At 53.6% G+C, this 26,310-nt stretch overlaps 3 pseudogenes; all 3 read left to right on the forward strand.

Annotated features, from left to right (window-relative positions):
- LOC135877976 (RING finger protein 112-like) overlaps window positions 1-26,310 on the forward strand; it is a 1,138,053-nt pseudogene that overhangs the window by 203,631 nt on the left and 908,112 nt on the right.
- Window positions 120-6,072, forward strand: LOC135877415 (perforin-1-like; annotated as a pseudogene).
- LOC135877416 (perforin-1-like) lies at window positions 21,644-26,263 on the forward strand (annotated as a pseudogene).

Raw genomic sequence — 26,310 nt, forward strand, 5'->3', positions numbered from 1 at the left:
TCTCACTGTGTGTTCCTTTTCAGCCTCTCTAGCACCTCATTCCCTGGGTCGAGACCCACGGTAGGTGCATTTGATCCACCACAGGGGTGGAACAATTGCTGGCCACCGCTTCCTGCCCAATGGCTGTGGCTGGAGGTGTAAATGGAGGCAGGAGCTCCGCGCTGGGGGGAACGTGATGACGGTTGAGACACTCAGAACGCAGGAGACCTTTTGTGGTGCCTTGATTCAACTTTAAAGCGCGTCTCTCCCAGCAGAGACACAGACCAACCCCAGCCACCGACAGGCCCGGGAGCCGAAATATACCTCAGCCGAAATATACCGGAGGCAGGTGAGTGATGGGTGGGTCTGCTCAGACGCTGGCCAAGATTGGGGACCCCATTGCACCAGGCCCTGCACAGATCCAGACCGAGATCAGGGACCCCATCGCGCCGGGCGCTGCACAGAGCCTGGCTGAAATCAGGAACCCCATCTTGCTGGGTGCTAGTGATGGGTGGGTCTGCTCAGATGCTGGCCAAGATTGGGAACCTCATCGTGCCAGGCCCTACAAATTCCCTGACCTAGATCAGGGACCCCATTGCGCCGGTCCCTGCACAGACGCCTACCGAGTACAGGGACCCTATCGCGCTGGGCTCTGCACAGACCCCGGCGGAGATCAGGGATCCATCACGTCGGGTGCTGCTCAGTCCCTGACCGAGATCTGGGACCCCATCACTCTGGGTGCTGCACAGACCCATCCCAACTGAGATCAGGGCCCCCTAATACTGGGCACTGCACAGATCCCCCCCCCCATTGAGATTTGGGGCCCTGTCAAACCGGATGCTGCACAGACCTGAACCTAGATCATGGTCCCAAGTCCCTCCTGCTCTAACCCACTCCATCCCACTCCCCTCCCAGTGTGACAATAGAACGCAGGAGTCCTGACCCCCTCCCACCCCCCATTCTCTAACCCACTTCACCCCATTCCCCTGCCGGAGCGACAATAGAACGCAGGAGTCCTGACCCCCTCCCACCCCCCATTCTCTAACCCACTTCACCCCATTCCCCTGCCGGAGCGACAATAGAACGCAGGAGTCCTGACCCCCTCCCACCCCCCATTCTCTAACTCACTTCACCCCATTCCCCTGCCGGAGCGACAATAGAACGCAGGAGTCTTGACTCTCAATCCAGTGCTCCAGCCACTAGACCACGCTGCCACTCAGCTTTTGATAATTAATTGATGTAGTTGATATCTTTCATATCAGGGGCATCTTGCCATTTCAGGCTGTTTGAGTTTCTATTTGCAACAAAGCAGTGGGGCAGCAGGTCGGGACTGAGGAGCACTGCCAGAGTGGAGAGGGGGAAGGAAGCCCAGGGATGAGCTTGCAGGGGCTGGGGGCTGGGCAGAACCGAGCAGTCAATATTCAAGTGCGTTTTTCCTGCCTGGTTCTGCTGGGGTGAGTTCAAACATTTACTGTCCCCTCCCAGTCCGAGCCTGCTACCCCGACAGGATGCAGAGCTCTCACCCTTTCCTGCCCCACAGCCAGCATTGCTGTACAGCTCCAACCCAAGTGGAACACAATTCAAATCTACATTTAACACAGCATCCCTTGTGGTTAGTACGGGGAGGGACGCAGAGAGAAGTGTGAGGTTCTCAAAGCATCTGGGGCGGAAAGAAGAGGACAGGATATCACACTAGATGGTCCCTTTAGTAAGGCTTTTGACACTGTCTTGAATGACCGTCTCATAAACAAACTAGGGAAATGTAATCTAGATGGAGCTACTATAAGGTGGGTGCATAACTGGTTGGAAAATCGTTCCCAGAGAGCAGTTATCAGTGGTTCACAGTTATGCTGGAAGGACATAACGAGTGGGGTCCCGCAAGGATCAGTTCTGGGTCCAGTTTTGTTCAAAATCTTCATCAATGATTTAGATCAGGGCATAGAGAGGACACTGATAAAGTTTGCGGACGATACCAAGCTGGGAGGGGTTGCAAGTGCTTTGGAGGGTAGGATTAAAATTCAAAATGCTCTGGACAAACTGGAGAAATGGTCTGAAGTTAATAGGATGAAATTCAATAAGGACAAATGCAAAGTGCTCCACTTAGGAAGGAACAATCAGTTGCACACATACAACGGGAAATGACTGCCTAGGAAGGAGCACTGCGGAAAGGGATCTGGGGGTCATAGTGGATCACAAGCTAAATATGAGTCGAAGAGTGTAACACTGTTGCAAAACAAGCGAACATCCTTCTGGGCTGTATTAGCAGGAGTATTGGAAGCAAGACACAAGAAGTAATTCTTCCGCTCTACTCTGCACTGATTAGGCCTCAACTGGAGTATTGTGTCCAGTTTGGGGCGCCACATTTCAGGAAAGATGTGGACAAATTGGAGAAAGTCAAGAGAAGAGCAACAAAAATGATTAAAGGTCTAGAAAACATGACCTATGAGGGAAGATTGAAAAAAATGGGTTTGTTTAGTCTGGAGAAGAGAAGACCGAGAGGGGACATGATACCAGTTTTCAAGTATGTAAAAGGTTGTTACAAGGAGGAGGGAGAAAAATTGTTCTTCTTAACCTCTGAGAATAGAACAAAAAGCAATGATCTTAAATTGCAGCAAGAGTGGTTTCGGTTGGACATTAAGAAAAACTTCCTAACTGTCAGGGTGGTAAAGCACTGGAATAAATTGTCTAGGGAGGTTGTGGAATCTCCATCACTGGGGATTTTTAAGAGCAGGTTGGTCAAACACCTGATAGAGAAAGTCTAGACAATACTTAGTCCTGCCTACAGTGCATGGGACCGGACTAGATGACCTCTCGAGGTCCCTTCCAGTTCTATGATTCTGTGATTCTATGGGTTTACTCTTGGTGGCAGGAAGGGGGCAGGATATTGGGCTAGATAGGCCCATGGGCCTGATCCAGAGCAAAATGGATGGAGCAAGATACCGGGTTAGATGGCCCCAGGATCTGTTCCAGGGCGGTAGCATTTCCTGCTTTCTTTCCCCAACAGCCGCAGTGTAAAGTTGGCAGCACCAGACGCTGGGGTGATGCTGTCCATGAGACACCCCAGAAAATGACCCTCCATCAGTAGTTAAACATAACCAAATCCATCACTCAGCGTGGCCACAAGGGGGCCCCAGCAGTTGTTACGGCAAGGCCAGTCACGCCGAGCGTGGCCCAAGCTCCCGCTCCTCTCGCTGGTTATAAAAGCCACCACACGGACTCTGTCCACATGGCACCAGCCTCTAGTGGCCCCATTTAGGAATTGCAGTGACCCATTATTATATTGCGCACTGTAGAGTAGACATGTGAAACTATAACTCCTCTTCGTAGTTAGTGCTGGTATTAAATTAAAAAATTAAATTAATGGAGATATCCCATCTCCTAGAACTGGAAGGGACCCTGAAAGGTCATTGACTCCAGCCCCCTGCTTTCACTAGCAGGACCAAATACTGATTTTTGCCTCAGATCCCTAAGTGGCCCCTTCAAGGATTGAACTCACAATCCTGGGTTTAGCAGGCCAATGCTCAAACCACTGAGCTATCCCTCCCCCAACAGCTGAGAAATAGTGTGGGGAGGGAATTGATGCAAATTAGGTAAGCTTTAGTCAAACATGCAAATGAGGCATCATGTCATTTGTGTAATGCCTCCTAGAGCCCAGACTTTTCGTAGGTGTGCAATAAAATATGGTTGATGTCGTGGGTGGTTGGTGGATGTCATTAATTCTGGATCTCTCTGTGTCTGTTCCTCTAGGGGTTTCAGAGGCCGACGGCCCCTCCTGGGTGGGGGAACCCATCGCATCAGCCATGCCCAGATTTGGTGCCTTCATCCCCCTCCTCCTCTTCATCTTCCCCGGGGCCTCCTCCCATTGTCACACAGGTACAGCCAATGAATGCAAGAAGCACACGGCCTTCGTGCCCGGGCACAGCCTGGTTGGGGAGGGCATCGATGTGACCACGATGGGTAGGAAGGGGGCCTATCTGGTTGACAGCAGCCTCTGGCAGCACAAGGACGGCACCTGCACCCTGTGCCAGAACCGACTTCAGGGAGGGCAGTGGCAGAGGCTGCCGCTGGCTGCGGTGGACTGGCGGGTCCATGTCTTGTGCCACCGGAAGCTGAGCAGCTCGGTGCAGCAGTCGGCAATGGGCATGATGGCGTCGGCAGAGTCCACGGTGCAGAACGACTGGAAGGTGGGGCTGGACGTGCCTGTGAAGCCCAAGGTTAATGTCCAGGTGGGGCTGGCCGGATCACATTCCAAACTGGCCAGTTTCGTGGTAGACCACACGCGGATGGACAAATACAGCTTCATGAGCCACAAGGTGTCCTGCGGCTATTACAGGTGAGAGCCAGCCTGGGTCAGGAGGACTCACCTGAAATTGGGATTACAGGAACACCACACAGTGACACAGGGCCTTTCCCCTCTACGGAGCGCCAGCTCTGATCCAGGCCTAGGGTGGGAGAATGGCTTGCTCAGGGGGGCAGGGAATAGGACACAGAACCTTTCCTCTCTAGGGAACACTGGCTTCAATCCTGCCCCAGGATGGGGAACTGTTTCAGGATAATGGGGAATGGGGCACAGGACCTTTCCCCTCCAGGGGGCATCATCTCCAATCTGGTCCCAGGGCAGGGGATTGGCTGGCTAGGAAGGCAGGAAATGCTACAAGGGGCCTTTCCCCTCTAGGGGGCGCTGGCTCCTATGTGGGACTGGACAGCTATGTGGGATTTTCTTCTCATGTGTGTCAGGACAGCCCGGCGACCTGCCATGGCAAGAGTGGGGGACGTCTGTCAGAACTATCAAGCAGCTGGCAGTATTCCCAGGAAGGTTGTGATGATCAGCAAACTGGGTGGTTGCATTGACTAGGAGACACCTGCTTAGACCTTTGCTTGTGGGTTGTCTGGGGCCTTAGGACACAGAGCTAATGATCTCAGCTGACTCACCGGGCTGAACACACTGCTCACCTTGTGTCCCTCACCAGGTTCCGGGTCAGCGAGATGCCCCCACTCACCAGCCATTTCACTCTGGCGCTGGAAAACCTCCCGGACCAGTACGACAGCAAATCGAAGGTGGAGTACGAGCAGCTAATCAGCAACTACGGCACCCACTACATGTCCCAGCTACAGCTGGGGGGCCGGGCGCGGGACGTGACGGCCGTGCGGGTCTGCGAAACAGCATTGAGCAGCTTGACCAACGACGAGATCAAGGACTGCTTGAGCATGGAGGCGTCTGTGAGTATCGGAATAGGCTCGATCAAGAGTGGGTACAGCAAGTGCGAGGAGGAGAAGAAGAAGGGGAAGGTCCAGGGAAGCTTCCATGAGACGTATCGGGAGCGCCACGTGGAGGTGGAGGGAGGAGAGAGCATGACTGATGTGCTCTTCTCCGGCAGTGATGCCAAGGTCTTCTCGGCCTGGATTGAGAGTCTCAAAGCCAGCCCTGGCCTGGTGTCCTATTCGCTGCACCCCATCCACGTCCTGGTGGAGCAGGACGACCCCAAGCGGGAGGCGCTGAGGCGGGCAGTCAGTGAGTACATCCGTGAGAGGGCCCTGTGGAGGAATTGCACCCGAAGCTGCCCTCGGGGGACTCAACGCAGCGCCCACGACCCCTGCTCCTGCGTCTGCCCCGGGGATGCCATGACCAACGCCATGTGCTGCTCGCGGGAGCGCGGCCTGGGGAAGCTGACGGTCACAGTGCAGAAGGCCAGTGGCCTGTGGGGGGATTACTTTACCGCTACGGATGCCTTCGTCAAGGTCTTCTTTGAGAGAAGGGAGATACGGACCAGCACCATCTGGAACAACAACAATCCCATCTGGAACGTCCCCTTGGACTTTGGTACCGTCCGCCTCACCGGCACCAGCAAGATCCGTGTCCAGGTCTGGGACGAGGACAACAAGTGGGACGATGACCTGCTGGGAAGCTGCGACATCCTGCTGGAGGCTGGGGAGCTCCACCAGAAGGATTGCTACATGAAACACGGCCGCATCTGGTTCCAGTACAGCCTGCGCTGCGGGCCCCACCTTGGTGGTCGGAGCTGCTTCGACTATGTCTCCCAGCCACCCCAGCTGGGAACAGCCAAGGGGAAGGAGGCGGAGGCCTTTTGGTGAGCCCCTGATTGGAGAGGGGCATGGATGTGCATTGGTCACTAGCGCTCCCTGTCCCCCAGAGCATTTACTAGTTCCCGCTCTGCTGTCGCTACTGAGCTTCATGCTGTCACTCCTGCTCGGGAATCGGTGTCTCCTATGCCCCTAAGAGACTGTCTGCTCCTGTAGCCCGATATCCTCACAGCTCCCTCTGGGAAAACATCCCACCATGAACCGCCCGTTCCGGATCCATCAGACCAGTGTGTCCAATGATTCCAGCCATCCAATGTATCCATCTAATCAACAAACTAATGTATGTACCTACTGCATACCTAATCTCAACCTATTTACCATTGTGGATTGCATATGCAGGGGAGGTTGCATTGGGGGTTGCATATGCAGCGCTCCATGTGTTATTTTGGCCACATCCACACTGCATATGTACTATCTGTACGACCCTCACGATGGGCTGCAGCTGTGCGCTGATTGGTGCACAAGTGGCCCACGGGCCACGGGTTGAGAACTACTGATCTAGTGCATCCAATGTAACTACCACCCAACCAACTAAGGTCTAAAGTACATCCAGCCAACCAACCAAGCTGTGTAGCCAATGCAAGCAACCAACCAATGAATGTCCTAAGTACACCCAACCAACCAGTCAACCAATATGTGCAGGCAGGGCAACCAATCCACCGCCCCGTGTATCCATCCACCAGTGGTATTTATCTGTCTCGTGTATCCACCTGAAAACCAATTGTCTCTACAAGAAGGGATAAGATGCAAATCTGAGCCCTGTCCTATTGTGGCTTCAGTGATTAACCCTCTGTAGAAACCCGAAGATATTCCAGGGTGGACATGGTTCAAAGCACCCAGCAGATGGGCCGGGGTCCCGGGGGGAGGATTCATTAGGGGGCTGTTCCCTAAGTGTTGTTTCTGTTGCTTTTCACAATTACCCAGCTGCTTTGGGGATACTTATATTATCATGAATACACAGGCTCCATCCACCAACCAGCTGGATGTTCTGTGCTCAGATGGTTAACAAAGATGATGACATATCACTCCTTCTCACTAGGCTTCAGAGTTAACACACAGGAGAACATGCCACAGAGCTATAGATTCCGGCTGTCAGCAGGCTCAGGAAGATGGCACTGCATTGGGATCACATTTGGGAAAGGCTAATTTTCCCTAATTTGGGGATTAAAGCTTCTTCCTCTCTCACTCCTACTTGCATCTGTTGAGAGCCTAGATCAATAGATCGATGGTGCACCTCACTGATGGAGTGGATGTGGTTAACTCTGAACCCTACTGACTGCAACTGAAATATCTTTGAGCAGGGGGTTGGACTAGATGACCCCCTGAGATCCCTTCCAACCTTGATATTCTATGATTCTATGATCTCCAGCCTGGAAAACTGCCATGCAGCTTTGCAGTACCACTGCAAAATGATTTGTTTCTGAGAGGATTCCAGGTCTCTGGATCTTTGCAAGTGTATCTCCCTGCCTCAATAAACATGTGTGAAAGCAAATTTCTAAGCAGGAAGTCCTGTCATTCTTCTAACCTCAGGGGGCTGGACCTAGATCTAGAGTAGAAATGAGCGGCTGCAATACATGCTTGGGAACACTAGGGGGAGCTCTGGGCTGGAGGGGAGCGAGGCGTGACAAGACAGGCGAGCTAGACAGCTGGATGAGTTTGCTGCAATGGGGAATCCGGTGTAATGTGGCTAATGGCAGTCAAAGGGAGTGGCTTCTGTAGGGGACAGAGTGGGATGGGTGGGTGTGATGCTCTGTACCTCAGGGGAACACCCAGCACCTCTATGTTCATCTTTATAAAATAATTGTGTGGTATCCAATGCAAAGTTTGTCATGTTGGGTGTCTTCGGAAGGCTCATGATGCACTGTGCATGGTTGCTATAGTGATGTTATAGTAATTGTTACAGTAATGTTATCGTAAGATTATAGGTTGTAATTTCATGTATATCGTTATGAGGCAGAAAATGTATCCTCATGGCTTAAAGCAAGCCCAGGCAAAAACTCTCCAAGAACAGAGAGGCAGTTCACACCTCATCAGGGCATGGATGGGAGAAACCCAGCCCAGACTCACAGAAACAAAGGACACTGGCCTAGGCAACAACAAAATAATTTGTTAGGGCATGGCTACACTTGCAGATGTAGGGCGCTGGGAGTTAAACCAGCCCTTGGAGACTTCAGCAGGGAAAGCGCTGCAGTATGTTCACACTGTCAGCTGCCAGCGCACTGGCATGGCCACATTTGCGGCACTTGCAGTGGCATTGGGAGCGGTGCACTATGGGCAGCTATCCCACAGAGCACCTCTTCCCATTCTGGCACTGTGGCTTGTGGGAAGGGGACAGGAGGTGCAGGGTATTCTGGGTCCTGTCCCAACGCCCCGTAATGCATCGCTTCGAATCCCAGCAATCCCTGTGCTTCCGTCCACATTTGGCGCCATCCTTCAACGGTTTTTGTGCTGCGCGCTCTGTCTTCCCTTTCGGTCTGCGGGAATGGAGTCTGAACTGCTGAGGAGTATGCTGATGGGTCTCGCCAGCACATCACGAATTGCAGTCGAGTTACTACCTTAAGCTACAAACTGACAGCGAGGAGTCCAAGGATGATGTCGACTCACATAACGCATTCGACACAAGATTGCTTGTGTCATTCACAGACATGCTCACCACCGTGGAACTCCACTTTTGGGCTTGGGAAACAAGCACTGAGTGATGGAATCACATCGTCACGCAAATCTGGGATGACGAGCAGTGGCTGCAGAACTTTCAGATGAGAAAAGCCACTTTCATGGGACTGTGTGATGACCTTGCCCCCACCCTGCGGAGCAAGGACACGAGATTGAGAGCTGCCCTTTCGGTGGAGAAGCAGGTGTCTATTGCAATCTGGAAGCTGGCAACTCCAGATAGCTACCGATCGGTCGCTAACCAGTTTGCAGTGGGAAAGTCGACCGTTGGACTCATGTTGATGCAAGTTTGCAGGGCCACTAATCGCATCCTGCTCAGAAAAACTGTGACTCTGGGGAACGTGCGTGACATTGTGGCTGGCTTTGCACAAATGGGTTTCTGTAACTGTGGAGGGGAGATAGATGGCACGCCTATTCCCATTCTGGCACCAGACCACCTAGCCTCTGAGTACATTAATCAGAAGGGGCACTTCTGGATCACCGTGAGCATTTCACGGACATTAATGCAGGCTGGTCCGGAAAGGTGCATGACACACGCATCTTTCGAAACACAGGCCTGTTCAGGAAACTGCAAGCCGGGACTTTCTTCCCAGTCCAGAAGATCACCATAGGGGAAGTCGAAATGCCCATTGTGATCCTTGGAGACACGGCTTACCCTTTAATGCCATGGCTCATGAAACCGTAAACAGGGAGCCTTGACAGCAGCAAGGAGCGGTTCAACAATGGGCTGAGTCGGTGCAGAATGACTGTGGAGTGTGCTTTTGGCTGTATAAAGAGCCGCTGGCGCTGTGTGTATGGGAAGCTGGACCTGGCCGATGACAACATCCCCACGGTTATATCCGCGTGCTGTTTGCTGTACCCTCCATAACATTTGTGAAGGGAAGGGTGAAAGATTCACTCAGACATGGACCTCAGAGGTTCAACACCTGGAGGCTGAATTTGAACAACCAGAGAGCAGGTCTATTAGAGGGGCCCAGCACAGGGCTGCAAGGATTAGGGATGTGTTGAGGGAGCAATTTGAGGCTGAAAGCCACCACTAATGTTTGGTGCCTTGCACGGGAGTGAAATGCAGTGGTTCCAATGTTAGTAGGAATCTGTGTTTGCTACATATGATGCACTGATCTACAGTGCCTGTTACTTTCATGGGCTACGGTATCTTTTACTTAATGCAATATTGGCTAGTGTCATTCGGTTGTGAGTAGCTGGGAGCAGCTTACATGCCAGAATGTGTGTGTGAACAGCCCAGGAGTGGGGGTTCTCAAGGCAGAGCAGAGTAAGGCTGGCTCCCAGAGTCAAGGATTGGAGTGACCTAGCAGATCACCTGTCCAGATAACACCAGAGGGAAACACCACACTGGGAAAGAGATACAGGGATATGGGCAGTGTTATTAGGGGTTCTTAATATCTCCCAGCTGATATTTGCAAGACACTGCTATTGTCAATGGATCCAGTAGGGGATATGAGGAATTTTCCTTCTAAGGGGATTCAGCTCTGATCTGGCCCTAAAGCAGGGGGATTGGCTGGCTCAGGAGGCTGGGGAATGGGACATGGGGCCTTTTCCCTCTAGGGGGCGCTGGTTCTGATCTTGCCTATGACTCTGATCTGGCCCTAGAGCAGGAGGATTGGCTGGCTACGTGGGCTGGGGAATTAGAATAATATTTCTCCTCTAATGGTGCAGCTCCGATTCCCTCCAGCAGGTGGCAGCCTGGACTTGTGCAGCCCCCAAACACTTGATCAGCTAAAATGCATCTTGCAGGTCAGTTCTGACAGAGCATGGAAGGTGTTTTCTGGGGGGCGGGAGGCTGAGCTCCTGACCTGCCCCTGGAATGAAGGCTGGGATCCTGGTGCAGAGGCTGAGAGATGGGGAGCCTCCGGAGAGCAGGGGGGAATGTGGTTGTGATGCATGTGTGATGGGTTAGGTCACAGAGACCCCCTTGGGACTGGCACCTGATGTGCTGAGACTACCTCTGAGCCCGATTTCTCTACCAGCTTGGGACTTAAGAACCCTGTCTTGTTGAGCCAGATACGCTAATCTACTTCAGCACAGACCCAGGGTCTCAACCACGAGCCCCAAAACTGAAGACTTAAATGAAAACAGCTTAGCCAGTGCTCCTGTCTCTAGAACCGAGACGCCCAGCTCCCAATGGGATCCAAACCCCAAATACATCCGTTTTACTCTGTATAAAGCGTATACAGTGTAAACTCATAAATTGTCCGCCCTCTATAACACTGTTTGCTCCCCAGGTATTAATTACTTACTCTGGGTTAATTAATAAGCAAAAGGTGATTTTATTAAGTATAAAAGGTAGGATTTAAGTGGTTCCAAGTAATAACAGACAGAACAAAGTAAATTATCAAGCAAAACAAAACAAAACATGCAAGTCTAAGCCTAATACATTAAGAAACAGATTACAGATAAAATCTCACCCCCAGAGATGTTCCAATAAGCTTCTTTCACAGACTGGACTCCTTCCTAGTCTGGGTCCAGCAATCACTCATAGCCCCGTAGTTACTGTCCGTTGTTCCAGTTTCTTTCAGGCATCTCTTGTGGGTGGAGAGGCTATCTCTTGAGCCAGCTGAAGACAAAATGGAGGAATTTCTACGGCCTTTTATATTCTTCCTCTTATGGCCGGAAACCCCTTGTCCTCCTGTGAAAATCACAGCAACAAGACAGAGTTTGTAGCCACCTGGGCAAATCACATGTCCATGAATGATTCAGCCTTTTGCAGTCCGATGCCATTGGTTACATGTTTGTTTGAACGTTCCCAGGAAAGCTCAGATGTGGATTGGCATCTCCCAAAGTCCATTGTCAGTTAACTGTTTCTGGATTGGGCACTGTCAGGGTTCCCTCCCCACTCTGAACTCTGGGGTACAGATGTGGGGACCTGCATGAAAGACCCCCTAAGTTTATATTCCACCTGCTTAGGTTAAAAACTTCCCCAAGGCACAAATTCCTTTCCTTGTCCTTGGACGGTATTGCTGCCACCACCAACTGATTTAAACAAACATTCAGGGAGGGGCCACTTGGAGCCCTATCTCCCCCAAAATATACCCCCAAGCTCCTTCACCCCCTTTCCTGGGGGGGGGGGCTTGAGAATAATATAACAACCGATAGGTTAACAAGGTGAGCACAGACCAAATCCCTGGTTTTTAGGACACTGAAAATCAATCAGGTTCTTAAAAGAAGAATTTTATTTAAAAAAAAGTAAAAGAATCACACCTGCAAAATCAGGATGGAAGATAACTTTACAGGGTAAATAAAAAGATTTAAAACACAAGGATTTCCCTTTAGGCTCGACTTCAAAGTTACAAAAACAGGAATAAAATTACCTCTTAACATAGGGAAAATCCACAAGCTAAAACAAAAGATAATCTAACGCATTTCCTTGCTATTACTTACAACTTCTGTAATTTTTAGATGTATCAGTTCAGGATCTTTTTAGGAGCTGGTTTACCTGCTTGGTCTCTCTCTTTGTCCCGAGAGGGAACAAAATAAAGAGCACAAACAAAACCTCCCCCCCCCCCCCCGATTTGAAAGTATCTTCTTTCTCCATTGGTCCTTCTGGTCTGGTGCCAACTAGGTTAATTGAACTGATTAACCCCTTAAAGGTAAGTGATTCTGTACTTCTGGCCAGGAGGGATTTATGTTCCTGCATACATAAAGGTTGTTACCCTTCCCTTTATATTTATGACAGGCACTTACTGAGAATAGTCCTTTCTCAAGAAGCTGACCAAATGCTTCACTGAGGCTACTTAGAATCAAACACATTGAGATACAAGCACAGAGCCAATATTCATAACTTCACATACAAAAATGATACACACATGCAGACAGCATCATCATAACCAGCAAACTACATCCCTTCCATAGATACACCACTTGACTCCTCTGTACAAGACCTGGTCCAACCACAGGACCCTGGTTGCAACAATGATCTATAGGGTCACAGTTCATGCCAATAATATCACAGCATGGTGGACTGGAGAGGATCTTTCCATGGCCTCCTCCCACCCCACCACACACCCAGTGGTTTCAGAGCAAGCCCCTGCAGAGTACATGGCCCTAGCTGGCACGCCCGCTTCCATCTCACTGTCCCCTGGCCCCAGCCCTTCTCCATTCCCCTGGGGCTAGGAGAGGCAGAGCATGAATCAGCTAGATGCTGCAGCGCCCTGGCACGGACAGCGGGATGGGCACAAGTGGGAGCCCCATGGCAGGTGGTGGAGCCGAGATGAAGAGGGGGATCAGGACACGGTGACGCCGATGAGACACAGGGGCCAACACAGGTGTCTTGTAGTGTTGCTCGCCTCATAGAACCAAGGGCCAGTCGTGGTGGTGGTGCAAAAATTCATCCCAGAGCCCAGACTGGGAAAAGGGGAGCCACAAAGGCCAGGTCAGGATGGGGCAGGGAGGCAGGAGATCCCAGTGCAGCATGGTCCCACCTGCAATATACCGCTGCTCCGAGGGGCTGAACACTAAGGTCATGGAGCCCAGGTCGGGAAACTGGGAGCCACGCAGCCCAAAGCAGTACAGAGCTGGGACGTAGCCCATCCCAGAGCAGAACGCTCCTGCTGGGAAGCAGTCGGGTGGAATCATGGAGCAGAGGCCAGGAGAAAAGGGGGCCTGGGGGATGTGGCAGAACGGGGACGGGATTCCTGTAGCCTCCTCCCCTAGAGTCATCACCCCCCTATCTGGCAAATGTAGCCCCTATGAGTCAAGCTGTAGCATCGGGCAGTGCTAGAGCCACACATCTGAGTTTCTAGAGGCAGGAAGAGCGGTTCTGACCACAGGCTTCCCCGCACCCCTCGCAGCAGCTGCTCGGCGCTGGGGAAGGGAGAAAATGCCTGCGACATCAGTGATTGGGTTGTGGCAGGAGACCCCAGAGCTCCATGCCACACCCGCTGTCAGGCCAGTCAGAGCTGCGTCTCCATCCAAGCCTGGGCCTTTCTCATCGGGAGAGAACCCAGGGGTCCTGCCTCCCACCCACCCAGCTCGCCCCAAACATGAAGCCTTTTTCCTTAGCACTCACTGGAGAGGTAGAAAGCTTCCCTGTGAGATCTGTTCAATTGTTTCTTTCTCCCAGATCTAGAGCCCAGAGATATGAAATGTTTAATGTGTTAAGAAGTTCTAGCTCTCTGTCCACATAACATATTTACAGATCAATCAAATCTATCTATCTACCCCCATACACCCTCGTATCTATCTATAATCTTATATGACTCTGGCTTTGTCTACACAGCACTTTTTTGGGTAAAACCTTTGTCGTTCCAGGGTGTGAAAAAAACAACACCCAAACAAGAAATTTTACCAACAAAAAGCACTGGTGTGAACAGCTCTTGGTCAAAGAGATTTTCACATCTTCAATGTCAGCCCCTGCGATCCACAAACAGCATGTCAGGGACATAGTCCTGCCCCCCGAATCAGAGTACACGGAGGGGCAAAATACCAGGCTATATCAGCCCGTCGATCTGATCTGATCTCCTCAGCAGGGTCTAAAAAGTCATAGCGAAGGCCATCTCGCTGCAGCTGGAGTCCGTGGTGGCGGACATGGTCCACCCCAACCAGACCGACACTGTCCCGGGCCGCACCATCTTTGATCATTTGTATTTGATTCAGGACCTCCTGGAGCTCAGGCATAGGGATAGTCTGTCTTTCGCCCTCCTGTCCCTGAGCAGGAGAAGGCGTTCGACAGGGTGGACCAGGGGTATCTCCTGGGCACTCTGCTGGTGTTCAGCTTTGGGACTGACTTTGTAGGTTTTCTCCAGGTGCTTTACAGCTCTGTGGAGTTTCTGGTCAGGCTCAACTGAACCCTGACTGAACCGGTCAACTTTGGGCGAGGGGTACGTCAGGGGTGTCCTCTGTCAGGCCAGCTGTATACTCTGGCGATCGAGCTCTTCCTCTGTCTCCTCCACTGGAGGTTGACGGGGTTGGTGATTCATGAGCTAGAGTTGCGGCTGGTCCTGTCGGTGGATGCAAATGACGTGCTTCTCGTGGTCCAGGACACGGGTGACCTGGTGTGGGTGGAGGCCTGCCAGTCGATCTACTTGATGGCCTTCTCCACCTGGATAAACTGGGTCAAGAGCTCTGGCCCGGTGGTCGGGGACGGGTGGCAGACAAGCTCCCTCCCACCCGTTCTTCAAGCCATTCGGTGGAGCGCAGGTCCGCTGCTCTATCTCGTCATTCACCTTTCTGCCATGCATCCTTCTCAAATGGAGAACTGGCAGAATTTGGAGGCCAGGGTGGCTGAGTGGCTGCAGAGATGGATGGGACTGTTCCAGTACCTCTCCCTGAATCATCTGGCACCAGCTCACCCCCTAGCCCAGCCCCAGGGATCCTGGCCTGGCTCCAGAGAATAGCTCTGGAGTTCTTCTGGCCAGAACTGCACTTGGGTTTTCTTTGAGTGGGTCCAGTGAGAGGGTGCTCCCAACCCACCCCTCACCCCAGGCCCTCCAGACCTTTGAATCAAGCTGCTGTCCCACATGCTCCCCCCAGGGCCGGCTCTAGGTTTTTTGCCACCCCAAGCAAAAAAAATTTGGCTGCCCCCCACCCCAGCCCTGGGCTCTTTCCCCCCCCCCCCACCAGTGCCCTCCCCCACCTGCAACCCCTGACGCCCCAGCCCTGGGCTCTCTCTTCCCCACCACACCCGCACCCCCTGCTGCCCCAGCCCTGAGCTCCCGCCCCAAACATGACCTCCTTGTTCACCACAGCAATCCACATTTACCCTTGGAGTGGGGATCAAACTGTTTCTCCTATTTTTATTTCACTTTAGTATAAATCTCGCCCCCGCAACCCCATCTTTAGTGCTCCAAATGCAATGGAAGGCATAGGGCCTAACCCTCAAACCTTGTACCCAGAAAGGGACGGGGAGCTAGTAAAGAGGGTTCAGGCAGAGGAGCGGGTGTGGGGGTGCTTGGGGGCTCTACACTGGCAGAGAGGTGGGGTGTGATGTACTTGCGGAGGAGGAGAGGGGGTATCAGGAGGGTTGCGGGAGAAGAGGTGCAGGGGAGGGGGGAGGTGTGGGAGGAGAGGGCTGGGGGAGGGTACAAGGGGAGAGGTGTGGGTGAAGGGAGAGTACAAGGGGAAGGGGTGCAGCGAAGGAGCAATGGGGGAGGTACAAGTGGAGGGGCTGCGAGCGGGATGGGGGGTACAAGGGCTGAGAGGGGCAGGCGCTGACAGCTGCTTCCCCAGCCCCGTGCAGGCAGAGCCGAGAGGACGGACACTGACCCCCAGGTGCCTGAGCCGCTGGGGTCCCCCGGCAGGGCAGTATCCCCCGCTGCCCCGCTCGGAGCCGGGCTCTGCCTCTCCCCGCCCAGGGCAGGCAGCGCGGGGCTGAGGCGGGGGAGGTGCGCGGCGGGCTGGGTCCGGGGGCAGGAGGGGGCGGCGGCAGCTCCCTGGCAGCTCGGGCTGCCCAGCCACTCGCCCTGTCAGCACGCGAGCCGGGATCCGCGCCCCCTGCCCAGCCCGGCGGCGCCTGCACAGCCCCCTCGGGCGGGGAAACGCCGCGCCGCCCTGGGGAGACTCAGAGCAGCAGCGGCAGCAGGACCCCCCCTCCCTCCCTGCATCCCGGGCCCCACTTCCCTCCCTCCCGCCCCGGCTCCTCACACCCAGGCTGGGCGGCAGCTCAGGGTGCCCGGCCGCTGGAGAGCCGGAGCTTCATCCCCCGGAGCTGAGCCCCTCCGTGAGCGCCATCTAGCGACTGCATCTAGAACTGCAGCGTCAGTTCCAGCTCAGCCTGACAGCCTCAGCTGACAGGGAACATCTTGGTTCAGGGCCGGCTCCGGCTTTTTGTGCCCCAAGAAAAAAAAGGGGAAAAAAAGGGGGGGGGGCTGGAGTGCCGCCCCTTGGAAAGTGCTGCCCCAAGCACATGCTTGGAGCGCTGGTGCCTAGAGCCGGCCCTGCTTGCTCCACTCAGCCCTCATAGGAGCCCCACCCCTCTATATGGCTATATGCCCCCCAGGGCTCCTCCCCCTCCTGAGTCCCTGGGGGGCATGGCTCTGAGCCCCTAATCCCCTTTCTTTCTGGACCATAGCTATCTGCTCCCCAAGAGTCCCTCCTTCTTCTGGGTCCATGGGGGCGTGGCTCTGTGCTCCCAGGCTCCTCCCCTTAACTCTAAGGGCATGGCTATCTGCCACTCCCTCCAGGGGGTGTAACTGTCTCATCCCCCGGGCCTCTCCCTCTCCTGAGCCCCCATGGGGGGTTGCTTTTTGTTCCCCAAAAGATGGGGTGCCTCTTCCCCAACTGAGCATGGGCTCTACACTGAGCCGTCTCTTTCTCATAGAATCATAGAAGATCAGGGTTGGAAGGGACTTCAGGAGGTATCTAGTCCACCCCCCTGCCCAAAGCAGGACCAATTCCCAGCTAAATCATCCCAGCCAGGGCTTTGCCAAGCCTGACCTTAAAAACCTCTAAGGAAGGAGATTCCACCACCTCCCTAGGTAACCCTTTCCAGTGCTTCACCACCCTCCTAGTGACATAGTGTTTCCTAATATCCAACCTAAACCTCCCCCACTGCAACTTGAGACCATTACTCCTTGTTCTGTCATCTGGTACCACTGAGAACAGTCTAGATCCATCCTCTTTGGAACCCCCCTTCAGGTAGTTGAAAGCAGCTATCAAATCCCCCCTCACTCTTCTCTTCTGCAGACTAAACAATCCCAGTTCCCTCAGCCTCTCCTCATAAGTCATGTGTTTCAGCCCCCTAATCATTTTTGTTGCTCTCCGCTGGACTCTTTCCAATTTTTCCACATCCTTCTTGTAGTGTGGGGCCCAAAACTGGACACAGTACTCCAGATGAGGCCTCACCAATGCTGAACAGAGGGGAACAATCACGTCCCTTGATCTGCGGGCAATGCTCCTACTTATACAGCCCAAAATGCCGTTAGCCTTCTTGGCAACAAGGGCACACTGTTGACTCATATCCAGCTTCTCGTCCACTGTAACCCCTAGGTCCTTTTCTGCAGAACTGCTGCCTAGCCACTCGGTCCCTAGTCTGTAGCTGTGCATGGGATTCTTCCGTCCTAAGTGCAGGACTCTGCACTTGTCATCAGATTTCTTTTGGCCCAATTCTCTAATTTTTCTTGGTCCTTCTGTATCCTATCACTATCCTCCAGCGTATCTACCACTCCTCCCAGTTTAGTGTCATCTGCAAACTTGCTGAGGGTGCAGTCCACGCCATCCTCCAGATCATTAATGAAGATATTGAACAAAACTGGCCCCAGGACCGACCCTTGTGGCACTCTGCTTGATACCGGCTGCCAACTAGACATGGCGCCATTGATCACTACCCGTTGAGCCCGACGATCTAGCCAGCTTTCTATCCACCTTATAGTCCATTCATCCAGCCCATACTTCTTTAACTTGCTGGCAAAAATACTGTGGGAGACTGTATCAAAAGCTTTGCTAAACTCAAGGATCTATGGAAGTAGAGTCCAATCCCTCGTCCACAGAGCCAGTTATCTCGTGATAGAAGGCTATTAGGTTAGTCAGGTATGACTTCCCCTCGGTGAATCCATGCTGACTGTTCCTGATCACTTTCCTCTCCTCAAAGTGCTTCATAATTGATTCCTTGAGGACCTGCTCCATGATTTTTCCAGGGACTGAGGTGAGGCTGACTGGCCTGTAGTTCCCCAGATCCTCCTTCTTCCCTTTTTTAAAGATGGGCACTACATTAGCCTTTTTCCAGTCATCTGGACCTCCCCCGATCGCCACGAGTTTTCAAATATAATGGCCAATGGCTCCACAATCACATCCGCCCACTCCTTTAGCACCTTGGATGCAGCGCATCCGGCCCCATGGACTTGTGCTCATCCAGCTTTTCTAAATAGTCCTGAACCACTTCTTTCTCCACAGAGGGCTGGTCACCTCCTCCCCATGCTGTGCTGCCCAGGGCAGCAGTCTGGGAGCTGACCTTGTTCGTGAAGACAGAGGCGAAAAAAGCATTGAGTACATTAGCTTTTTCCACATCCTCTGTCACTAGGTTGCCTCCCCCATTCAGTAAGGGGCCCACACTTTCCCTGACCACCACCTTGTTGCTAACATACCTGTAGAAACCCTTGTTACTCTTAACATCCCTTGCTAGCTGCAACTCCAAGTGTGATTTGGCGTTCCTGATTTCACTCCTGAATGCCTGAGCAATATTTTTATACACCTCCCTGCTCATTTGTCCAATCTTCCACTTCCTGTAAGCTTCTTTTTTGTGTTGAAGATCAGCAAGAATTTCACTGTTAAGCCAGGCTGGTCGCCTGCCATATTTACTATTCTTTCTACACATTGGGATGGTTTGTTCCTGCAACCTCAATAAGGATTCTTTAAAATATAGCCAGCTCTCCTGGATTCCTTTCTCCTGGACTTCTCTTGTCCCTCTGCTCCCCCGGGAGGGGTAGGAGGCTGGTGGAGATTATGAAAGGAGAACAGCACATGGTTCAATGCCCCTCCCTCCCCAGGGGGTGTGGCTGTACAGGCTCCACCCTCCCCAGTGGGTGCGGCTGTACTGACACCTCACGTCCCAGACCCTGCCCCATCAGGTATGGCTGACTGGTGTTACACTGTCCTCATGCGCATAAGTGTGTGTGTGTGAGTGGCACTGCCCCCTGCTGGAGGGAATTGGAGCAGTCTGTGAGAGCAATTCATTGATTCCCTGCTGTGCAGTGGTGTAGAGGTGCAGGGGGGGCTGGAAGGGATTGTCGGGCTTCAGGTTTGGACCTAACAGTTAAGGGAAGCTCATGGTAACCACCGTCCTAAGTTTCTTTGTAAACCAGGCTCGGGCTGATGCTGTGAAAAGAATATGAAATAAACACTTCTTTTTGTAGCCTGGGGGCTTCTGTGATTCCTCCCCTCCCAGAGACGGGAGAGAACCCAGGAGTCCGGGCTCCCAACCCTGCTACTCTATCTCACTAGCCTCTATCCCACTCCCCTCTCATAGCACAGGCCAGAAAGTAGGAGTCCTGTTCTCGGGGCTGGACCTGGGGTGGCCTATTTCCCTGAAATGGGCAGACTCACACTCACCCGCCCCCCTCAGCTGCCTGCCTAAGCCCCTCCCCTTCCTGAACCGCATGGGATGTGGCTGTATGATCCCATGCCACACCCCCTCGCAAACAAAGTGTGGCTGTGTGATACCCTCATCAGAGCATGATTCCCATGCCCTGGTGCTCCTCAACCTTTCTGGGGCTCTTCCCAGAGGCTCCTCCTCTCCTGGGGTCATGTTCCTAGACTTGAAGGGAGTGTCTCTCTCATCTCTGGTGTCCCTTCCATCCAACTCCAGTCCTGGGTGTGTGGGTCTGTGGTCCCAGGGATGGTGGGACTCTACTTCCATAGCTGCCCCCTCTCCCCAAGAGGGCATGGTGTTTGCTGCTCCTGGGCCCCTCCTCCAAGGGGTGTGACTCTGAATTCTACTGGACCCTCCCCAATTTATTTCCCATGTCTCTGTACTGCCCCCTGTGACTGGATCCCCAGGGTAGAAACTCAAATTGGTGCACCATGGTGCCCGCTTAACTTGCCAACCTGGGTTATCTCTTACAATGCTTTGCCGGTGACAAGCAGCCAACCCCTCCAGGGGCTGAGTTCACTCTGCCAACAACAGGCAGGCAGAATACCAGCTAAATTGCTTGAATGCTTCAATTATACACAGACAGACATCAGCAAATCACCCCAGCCTTGTACCCCAGAAATGTACCATTTTACTTGGCTCAAGACCTTCTCTTGAACAGTGCAAGCTCATTAATTAGTTTGCCACTTTGTCAAAGCAAAGTGAACATGCACCAGCCTTTGTAACCTGAGCCGATTCTCCAAGTCCTCTCAGTAAACTCACTGGTAAGGATAAAACATTAACGTCAGTTTATTAACTGCAGAAAGAGATTTTAGTTGATTACAAGTGATAAACACAGAGGTCAAAGTTGGTTACACAAGACATAAACAGAGAATCGCAGTCTAAATTGCTTAGCCTGTTAAACTTAGAAGATTTGAATTCAAGAACTTTTCTCACCCCAGTGGGTGACAGTTGACAGTTCTCTATACACAGGCTGGATTCCCCGCTCAGCCTGGGACCAAGCTCCCCAGTTCAAAGTCTTTGTCTTCCCAACGATGTTGAGATGTGGGAGGAGAGAAGCCAAGTGGCAATGTCACTGGCATTCTGGATTCTTTCTGATTGGCCATCAATGGGGGTCTGGCCCATCCTGATGTAAATGTGTCTTGTTTCTTGCACCTTTGTTGTCACTGAAAGACTGGCTGTGGGCATTTCCCACTTACCACATATTTCAGAAGCAAACATATTTCAATACTTGATAACTTCACCTACAATGATAGCACTCACCATTCAACAGGTTATTAATGTTTGTCACGGAGTAAGGGGGGACTCAGGGCCCTGCACCCCCGGCTCCCTGCGATTCACCATGACTCTCAGCCAGCCAGTAAAGCAGAAGGTTTATTTAGACGACCGGAATACAGTCCAAGACAGGTCTTGCAGGCACAGACAACAGGACCCCCTCAGTTAGGTCCATCTTGGGGTCCCCGGGCACCTAGCCCCCCTGGGAGGTCAGAGCCCCGTCTGCCTCCCAGCCATGGTCACTAGCCAGCTCCTCCGACTCTGCCTTCAGCGACCCCTCCCACCCCCTTTGTTCAGTTTCCCGGGCAAAGGTGTCACCTCGCCCCAGCCCCCTCCTGGGTTCTCATGTTACATGCTCAGGTATTCTCCTTCGGTCAGTCTCCCATCCCCCAATGCAGACTATCCTAGCCACACCCCCCTGTCAGCATTCACAAACCACAGTAAGAACAGTCCCAGTTCGTCACAATGTTCAACAGATCAAGACTTCTCAAATGATACCGCACAAGTCATGCACTGTACAAAAAATGTTGATCCAACACAGGGGTGGAACAATTGCTGACCACAGCTTCCTGCCCAATGGCTGTGGCTGGGGGTGTAAATGGGGGAAGGAACTCAACGCTGGGGGGAACGTGATGACGGCTGAGACACTGAGAACACAGGAGACCTTGTGCGGTGTCTCGATCCAACTTCAAAGTGCGTCTCTCCCAGCAGAGACACAGCCCAGCCTGGGACACCGACAGACCCCAGGGCCAAAATATTCCTCAGCCGAAATATACCTCCGCTCGGTTCCTGAGGCAGGTGAGTGATGGGTGGGTCTGCTCAAACCCCGGCTGATATTGGGAAACTCATTGCACCAGGCCCTACACGGACCCCGACCGAGATCAGGGACCCCATCGCGCCGGGTGCTGCACAAACCCATCCCAACTGATATCGGGGGCCCCCTAATGCGGGGTACTGCACGGACCCGCCCATTGAGATTGGGGGCCCTGTCACGCCGGGTACTGCACAGACCTCAACCAAGATTATAGTCCCCAGTCCATCCTGCTCTAACCCACTGGATCCCACTCCCCTCCCAGAGCGACAATAGAACCCAGGAGTCCTGACTCCCCACACCCCCATCCTCTAACCCCCTTCACCCCACTCCCCTGCCAGAGCGACAATAGAACCCAGGAGTCCTGACTCCCCACACCCCCATCCTCTAACCCACTTCACCCCACTCCCCTGCTAGAGCGACAATAGAACCCAGGAGTCCTGACTCCCTGCCCCCCATCCTCTAACCCACTTCACCCCACTCCCCTCCCAGAGCGACAATAGAACCCAGGAGTCCTGACTCCCCACACCCCCATCCTCTAACCCACTTCACCCCACTCCCCTGCTAGAGCGACAATAGAACCCAGGAGTCCTGACTCCCTGCCCCCCATCCTCTAACCCACTTCACCCCACTCCCCTGTCAGTGCAACAATAGAACCCAGGAGTCCTGACTCCGCACACCCCCATCCTCTAACCCACTTCACCCCATTCCCCTGCTAGAGCGACAATAGAACCCAGGAGTCCTGACTCCCTGCCCCCGACTCTCTAACCCACTTCACCCCACTCCCCTGCCAGAGCGATAATAGAACCCGGAGTCCTGACTCGCAAACCAGTGCTCCAGCCACTAGACCACGTTGCCACTCAGCTTTTGATACTTAATTTACATAGTTGATACCTTTCATATCAGGGGCATCTTTAAATTTCAGGCTGTTTAATTTTCTATTGGCAACAAAGCAGTGGGGCAACAGGTGGGGATTGAGGAGCACTGCCAGAGTGGGTCGTGGGGGAGGGAACCCTGAGGCTTGGCTTGCAGGGGCCCGGGGGCTGGAGGCTGGGCAGAACCGAGCAGTCAATATTCAAGTGCATTTTTCCTGCCTGGCTCTGCTGGGGTGAGGTCAAACATTTACTGTCCCCTCCCAGTCTGAGCCTGCTACCCCGACAGGATGCAGAGCTCTCACCCTTTCCTGTCCCACAGCCAGCATTGCTGTACAGCTCCAACCCAAGTTGAACACAATTCAAATCTACATTTAACACAGCATCCCTTGTGGTTAGTAAGGGGAGGGACGCAGAGAGAAGGGTGAGGTGGTCAAAGCATCTGGGGCAGAAGGAAGGGGACAGGCTACCAGAGTAGATGGGCCCATGGGTCTGTTCTCGGGTGGCAGGGAGGGGGCAGGATATTGGTGGAGATGAGCCCATGGGCCTTTTCCGGGCAGTAGGTTTTCCTGCCGTCTTTCCCCAACAGCCGCAGTGTAAAGGTGGCAGCGCCAGACGCTGGGGCTCATGCTGACCATGAGAAACCCCAGAAAATGACCCTCCACCAGTGGTTAAAAATAACCAAATCCAGCACTCAGTGTGGCCACAAGGGGGCCCCAGCAGTGTCTACGGCAAGACCAGTCATGTCTAGCGTGGCCCAAGCTCCCTCTGCTCTTGCTGGCTATAAAAGCCCCCACTTGCAAACCACAGGTTGTGTGGCTTTCCACTGCCCCCTAGTGGCCACACCCAGTCACTGAATTGGCTCACTAATTACAAGCCACGGACTCTGTCCACATGGCACCGCCCTCTAGTGGCCCCATTGAGGAATTGCAATGATCCATTATTGCATGCTATAGAGTAGGCATATGAAACTATATCTCCTCCTAATATTTAGTGCCAATATTACATCTAGAAAACAAGGAGGGGAATGAATTGATGCAAATTGGATCATCTGTAGTCAAACATGCAAATGAGGCATCACGTCATTTGTGTAATGCCTCCAGGTTTCCTAGAGCCCAGAGTTTTCTTAGGTGTGCAATAAAACATGGCTGATGTTGTGGGTGATAGATGGATGGCTCTGCTTCTAGAATAGAGATAACCTATGGAACTGCCTGCCACTGGATTGTCACTAATTCTGGATCTCTCTGTGTCTCTCCCTCTAGGGGCTTCAGAAGCCGAAGGCCCCTCCTGGGTGGGGGAACCCATGATATCAGTCATGCCCAGATTTGGTGCCTTCATCCCCCTCCTCCTCTTCATCCTCCCCGGGGCCTCCTCCCATTGTCACACAAGCACGGAAAATGAATGCAAGAAGCACGCGGCCTTCGTGCCCGGGCACAGCTTGATTGGTGAGGGCATCGATGTGACCACGTTGGGCAGGAAGGGGGCCTATCTGGTTGACAGCAGCCTCTGGCCGCGCCATGACAACACCTGCACCCTGTGCCAGAACCAATTGCAGGGAGGGCAGTGGCAGAGGCTGCCGCTGGCCGTGGTGGACTGGCGGGTCCGCGTCTCGTGCCGCCGGAAGCTGAGCAGCTCGGTGCAGCAGTCGGCGATGGGCATGATGGCGTCGGCAGCGTCCGCGGTGCAGAACGACTGGAAGGTGGGGCTGGACGTGCCTGTGAAGCCCAAGGTTAATGTCCAGGTGGCGCTGGCCGGATCACATTCCAAACTGGCCAGTTTCGTGCTAGACCACACGCGGATGGACAAATACAGCTTCATGAGCCACGAGGTCTCCTGTGGCTATTACACGTAAGAGCCAGCCTGGGTCAGGAGGGCTGATCTGGAATTTGGGTCACAGCAACACCACACAGTGATACAGGGCCTTTCCCTCTAGAAGGTGATGGTTCTGATCCAGGCCAAGAACAGGGGGACTGGCAGGCTCGGGGGGGGTGGCGGGGAAAGGGACATAGAGTCTTTCCTGTCTAGGGAACGCCGGCTTCAATCTGGTCCCCGGGTGGGGGATTGGCTGGCTAGGAAGGGAGCAGGGAATGGGACAAGGAATCCTTCCCCTCTAGAAGGCGCCGGCTCCCACCTGGAGCCGGACAGCTATGGGGGGTGTCAGGACAGCCCAGAGACCTGCCGTGGCCAGAGTTGGGGCAGTATGTCAGAACTATCAAGCAGCTGGCAGTATCCCCAGAAGGTCGTGAGGTTCAGCTGACTAGGTGGCTGCTTTGAGTAGGAGCCACCTGCTTAGATCGGTGCTTGTGGGTTGTCTGGGGCCTTAGGACGCAGAGCTAATGATCTCAGCTGACTCACCGGGCTGAACACACTCCTCACCTTGTGTCCCTCACCAGTTTCCGGGTCAGCGAGACGCCCCCACTCACCAGCCATTTCACTCTGGCGCTGGAGAACCTCCCGGACCAGTACGACAGCAAATCGAAGGTGGAGTACCAGCAGCTAATCAGCAACTACGGCACCCACTACATGTCCCAGCTGCAGCTGGGGGGCCGGGCGCGGGACGTGACGGCCGTGCGGGTCTGCGAAGCGGCATTGAGCAGCTTGACTGATGACGAGATCAGGGACTGCTTGAGCATGGAGGCGGCCGTGAGTATCGGAATGGGCTCGGTCAAGGGTGGGTACAGCAAGTGCGAGGAGGAGAAGAAGAAGGGGAAGGTCCAGGGGAGCTTCCATGAGACGTATCGGGAGCGCCACGTGGAGGTGGAGGGAGGAGCGAGCAAGACTGACGTGCTCTTCTCCGGCAGTGATGCCAAGGCCTTCTCGGCCTGGATTGAGAGTCTCAAGGCCAGCCCCGGCCTGGTGTCCTATTCGCTGCACCCCATCCACATCCTGGTGGAGCAGGACGACCCCAAGCGGGAGGCGCTGAGGCGGGCAGTCAGTGAGTACATCCGTGAGAGGGCCCTGTGGAGGAATTGCACCCGAAGCTGCCCTCCGGGGACTCAACGCAGCGCCCACGACCCCTGCTCCTGCGTCTGCCCCGGGGATGCCATGACCAACGCCATGTGCTGCTCGCGGGAGCGCGGCCTGGGGAAGCTGATGGTCACAGTGAAGAAGGCCAGTGGCCTGTGGGGGGATTACTTTACCGCTACAGATGCCTTCGTCAAGGTCTTATTTGAGAGAAGGGAGAGCCAGACCAACACCATCTGGAACAACAACAATCCTGTCTGGAATGTCCAGTTGGACTTCGGTACCGTCCACCTCACCAGCACCAGCGAGATCCGTGTCCAGGTCTGGGACAAAGACCCGTTGAATGTTGAAAACCTGGGAGGCTGCGACATCCCGCTGGAGGCTGGGGGGCCTCACCAGAAGGATTGCTACCTTAAACATGGCCGCATCTGGTTCCAGTACAGCCTGCGCTGTGGGCCCCACCTTGGGGGCCAAAGCTGCTTCGACTATGTCTCCCAGCCACCCCAGCAGAGCACAGCCAAGGGGAAAGAGGCGGAGACCTTTTGGTGAGCCCCTTAGATTGGGACTCACAAAGGGGCATGGGTGTGCATTGGTCA

Source organism: Emys orbicularis, chromosome 4 (genome assembly GCF_028017835.1).
Source record: "Emys orbicularis isolate rEmyOrb1 chromosome 4, rEmyOrb1.hap1, whole genome shotgun sequence".
Classification (NCBI taxonomy): domain Eukaryota; kingdom Metazoa; phylum Chordata; order Testudines; family Emydidae; genus Emys; species Emys orbicularis.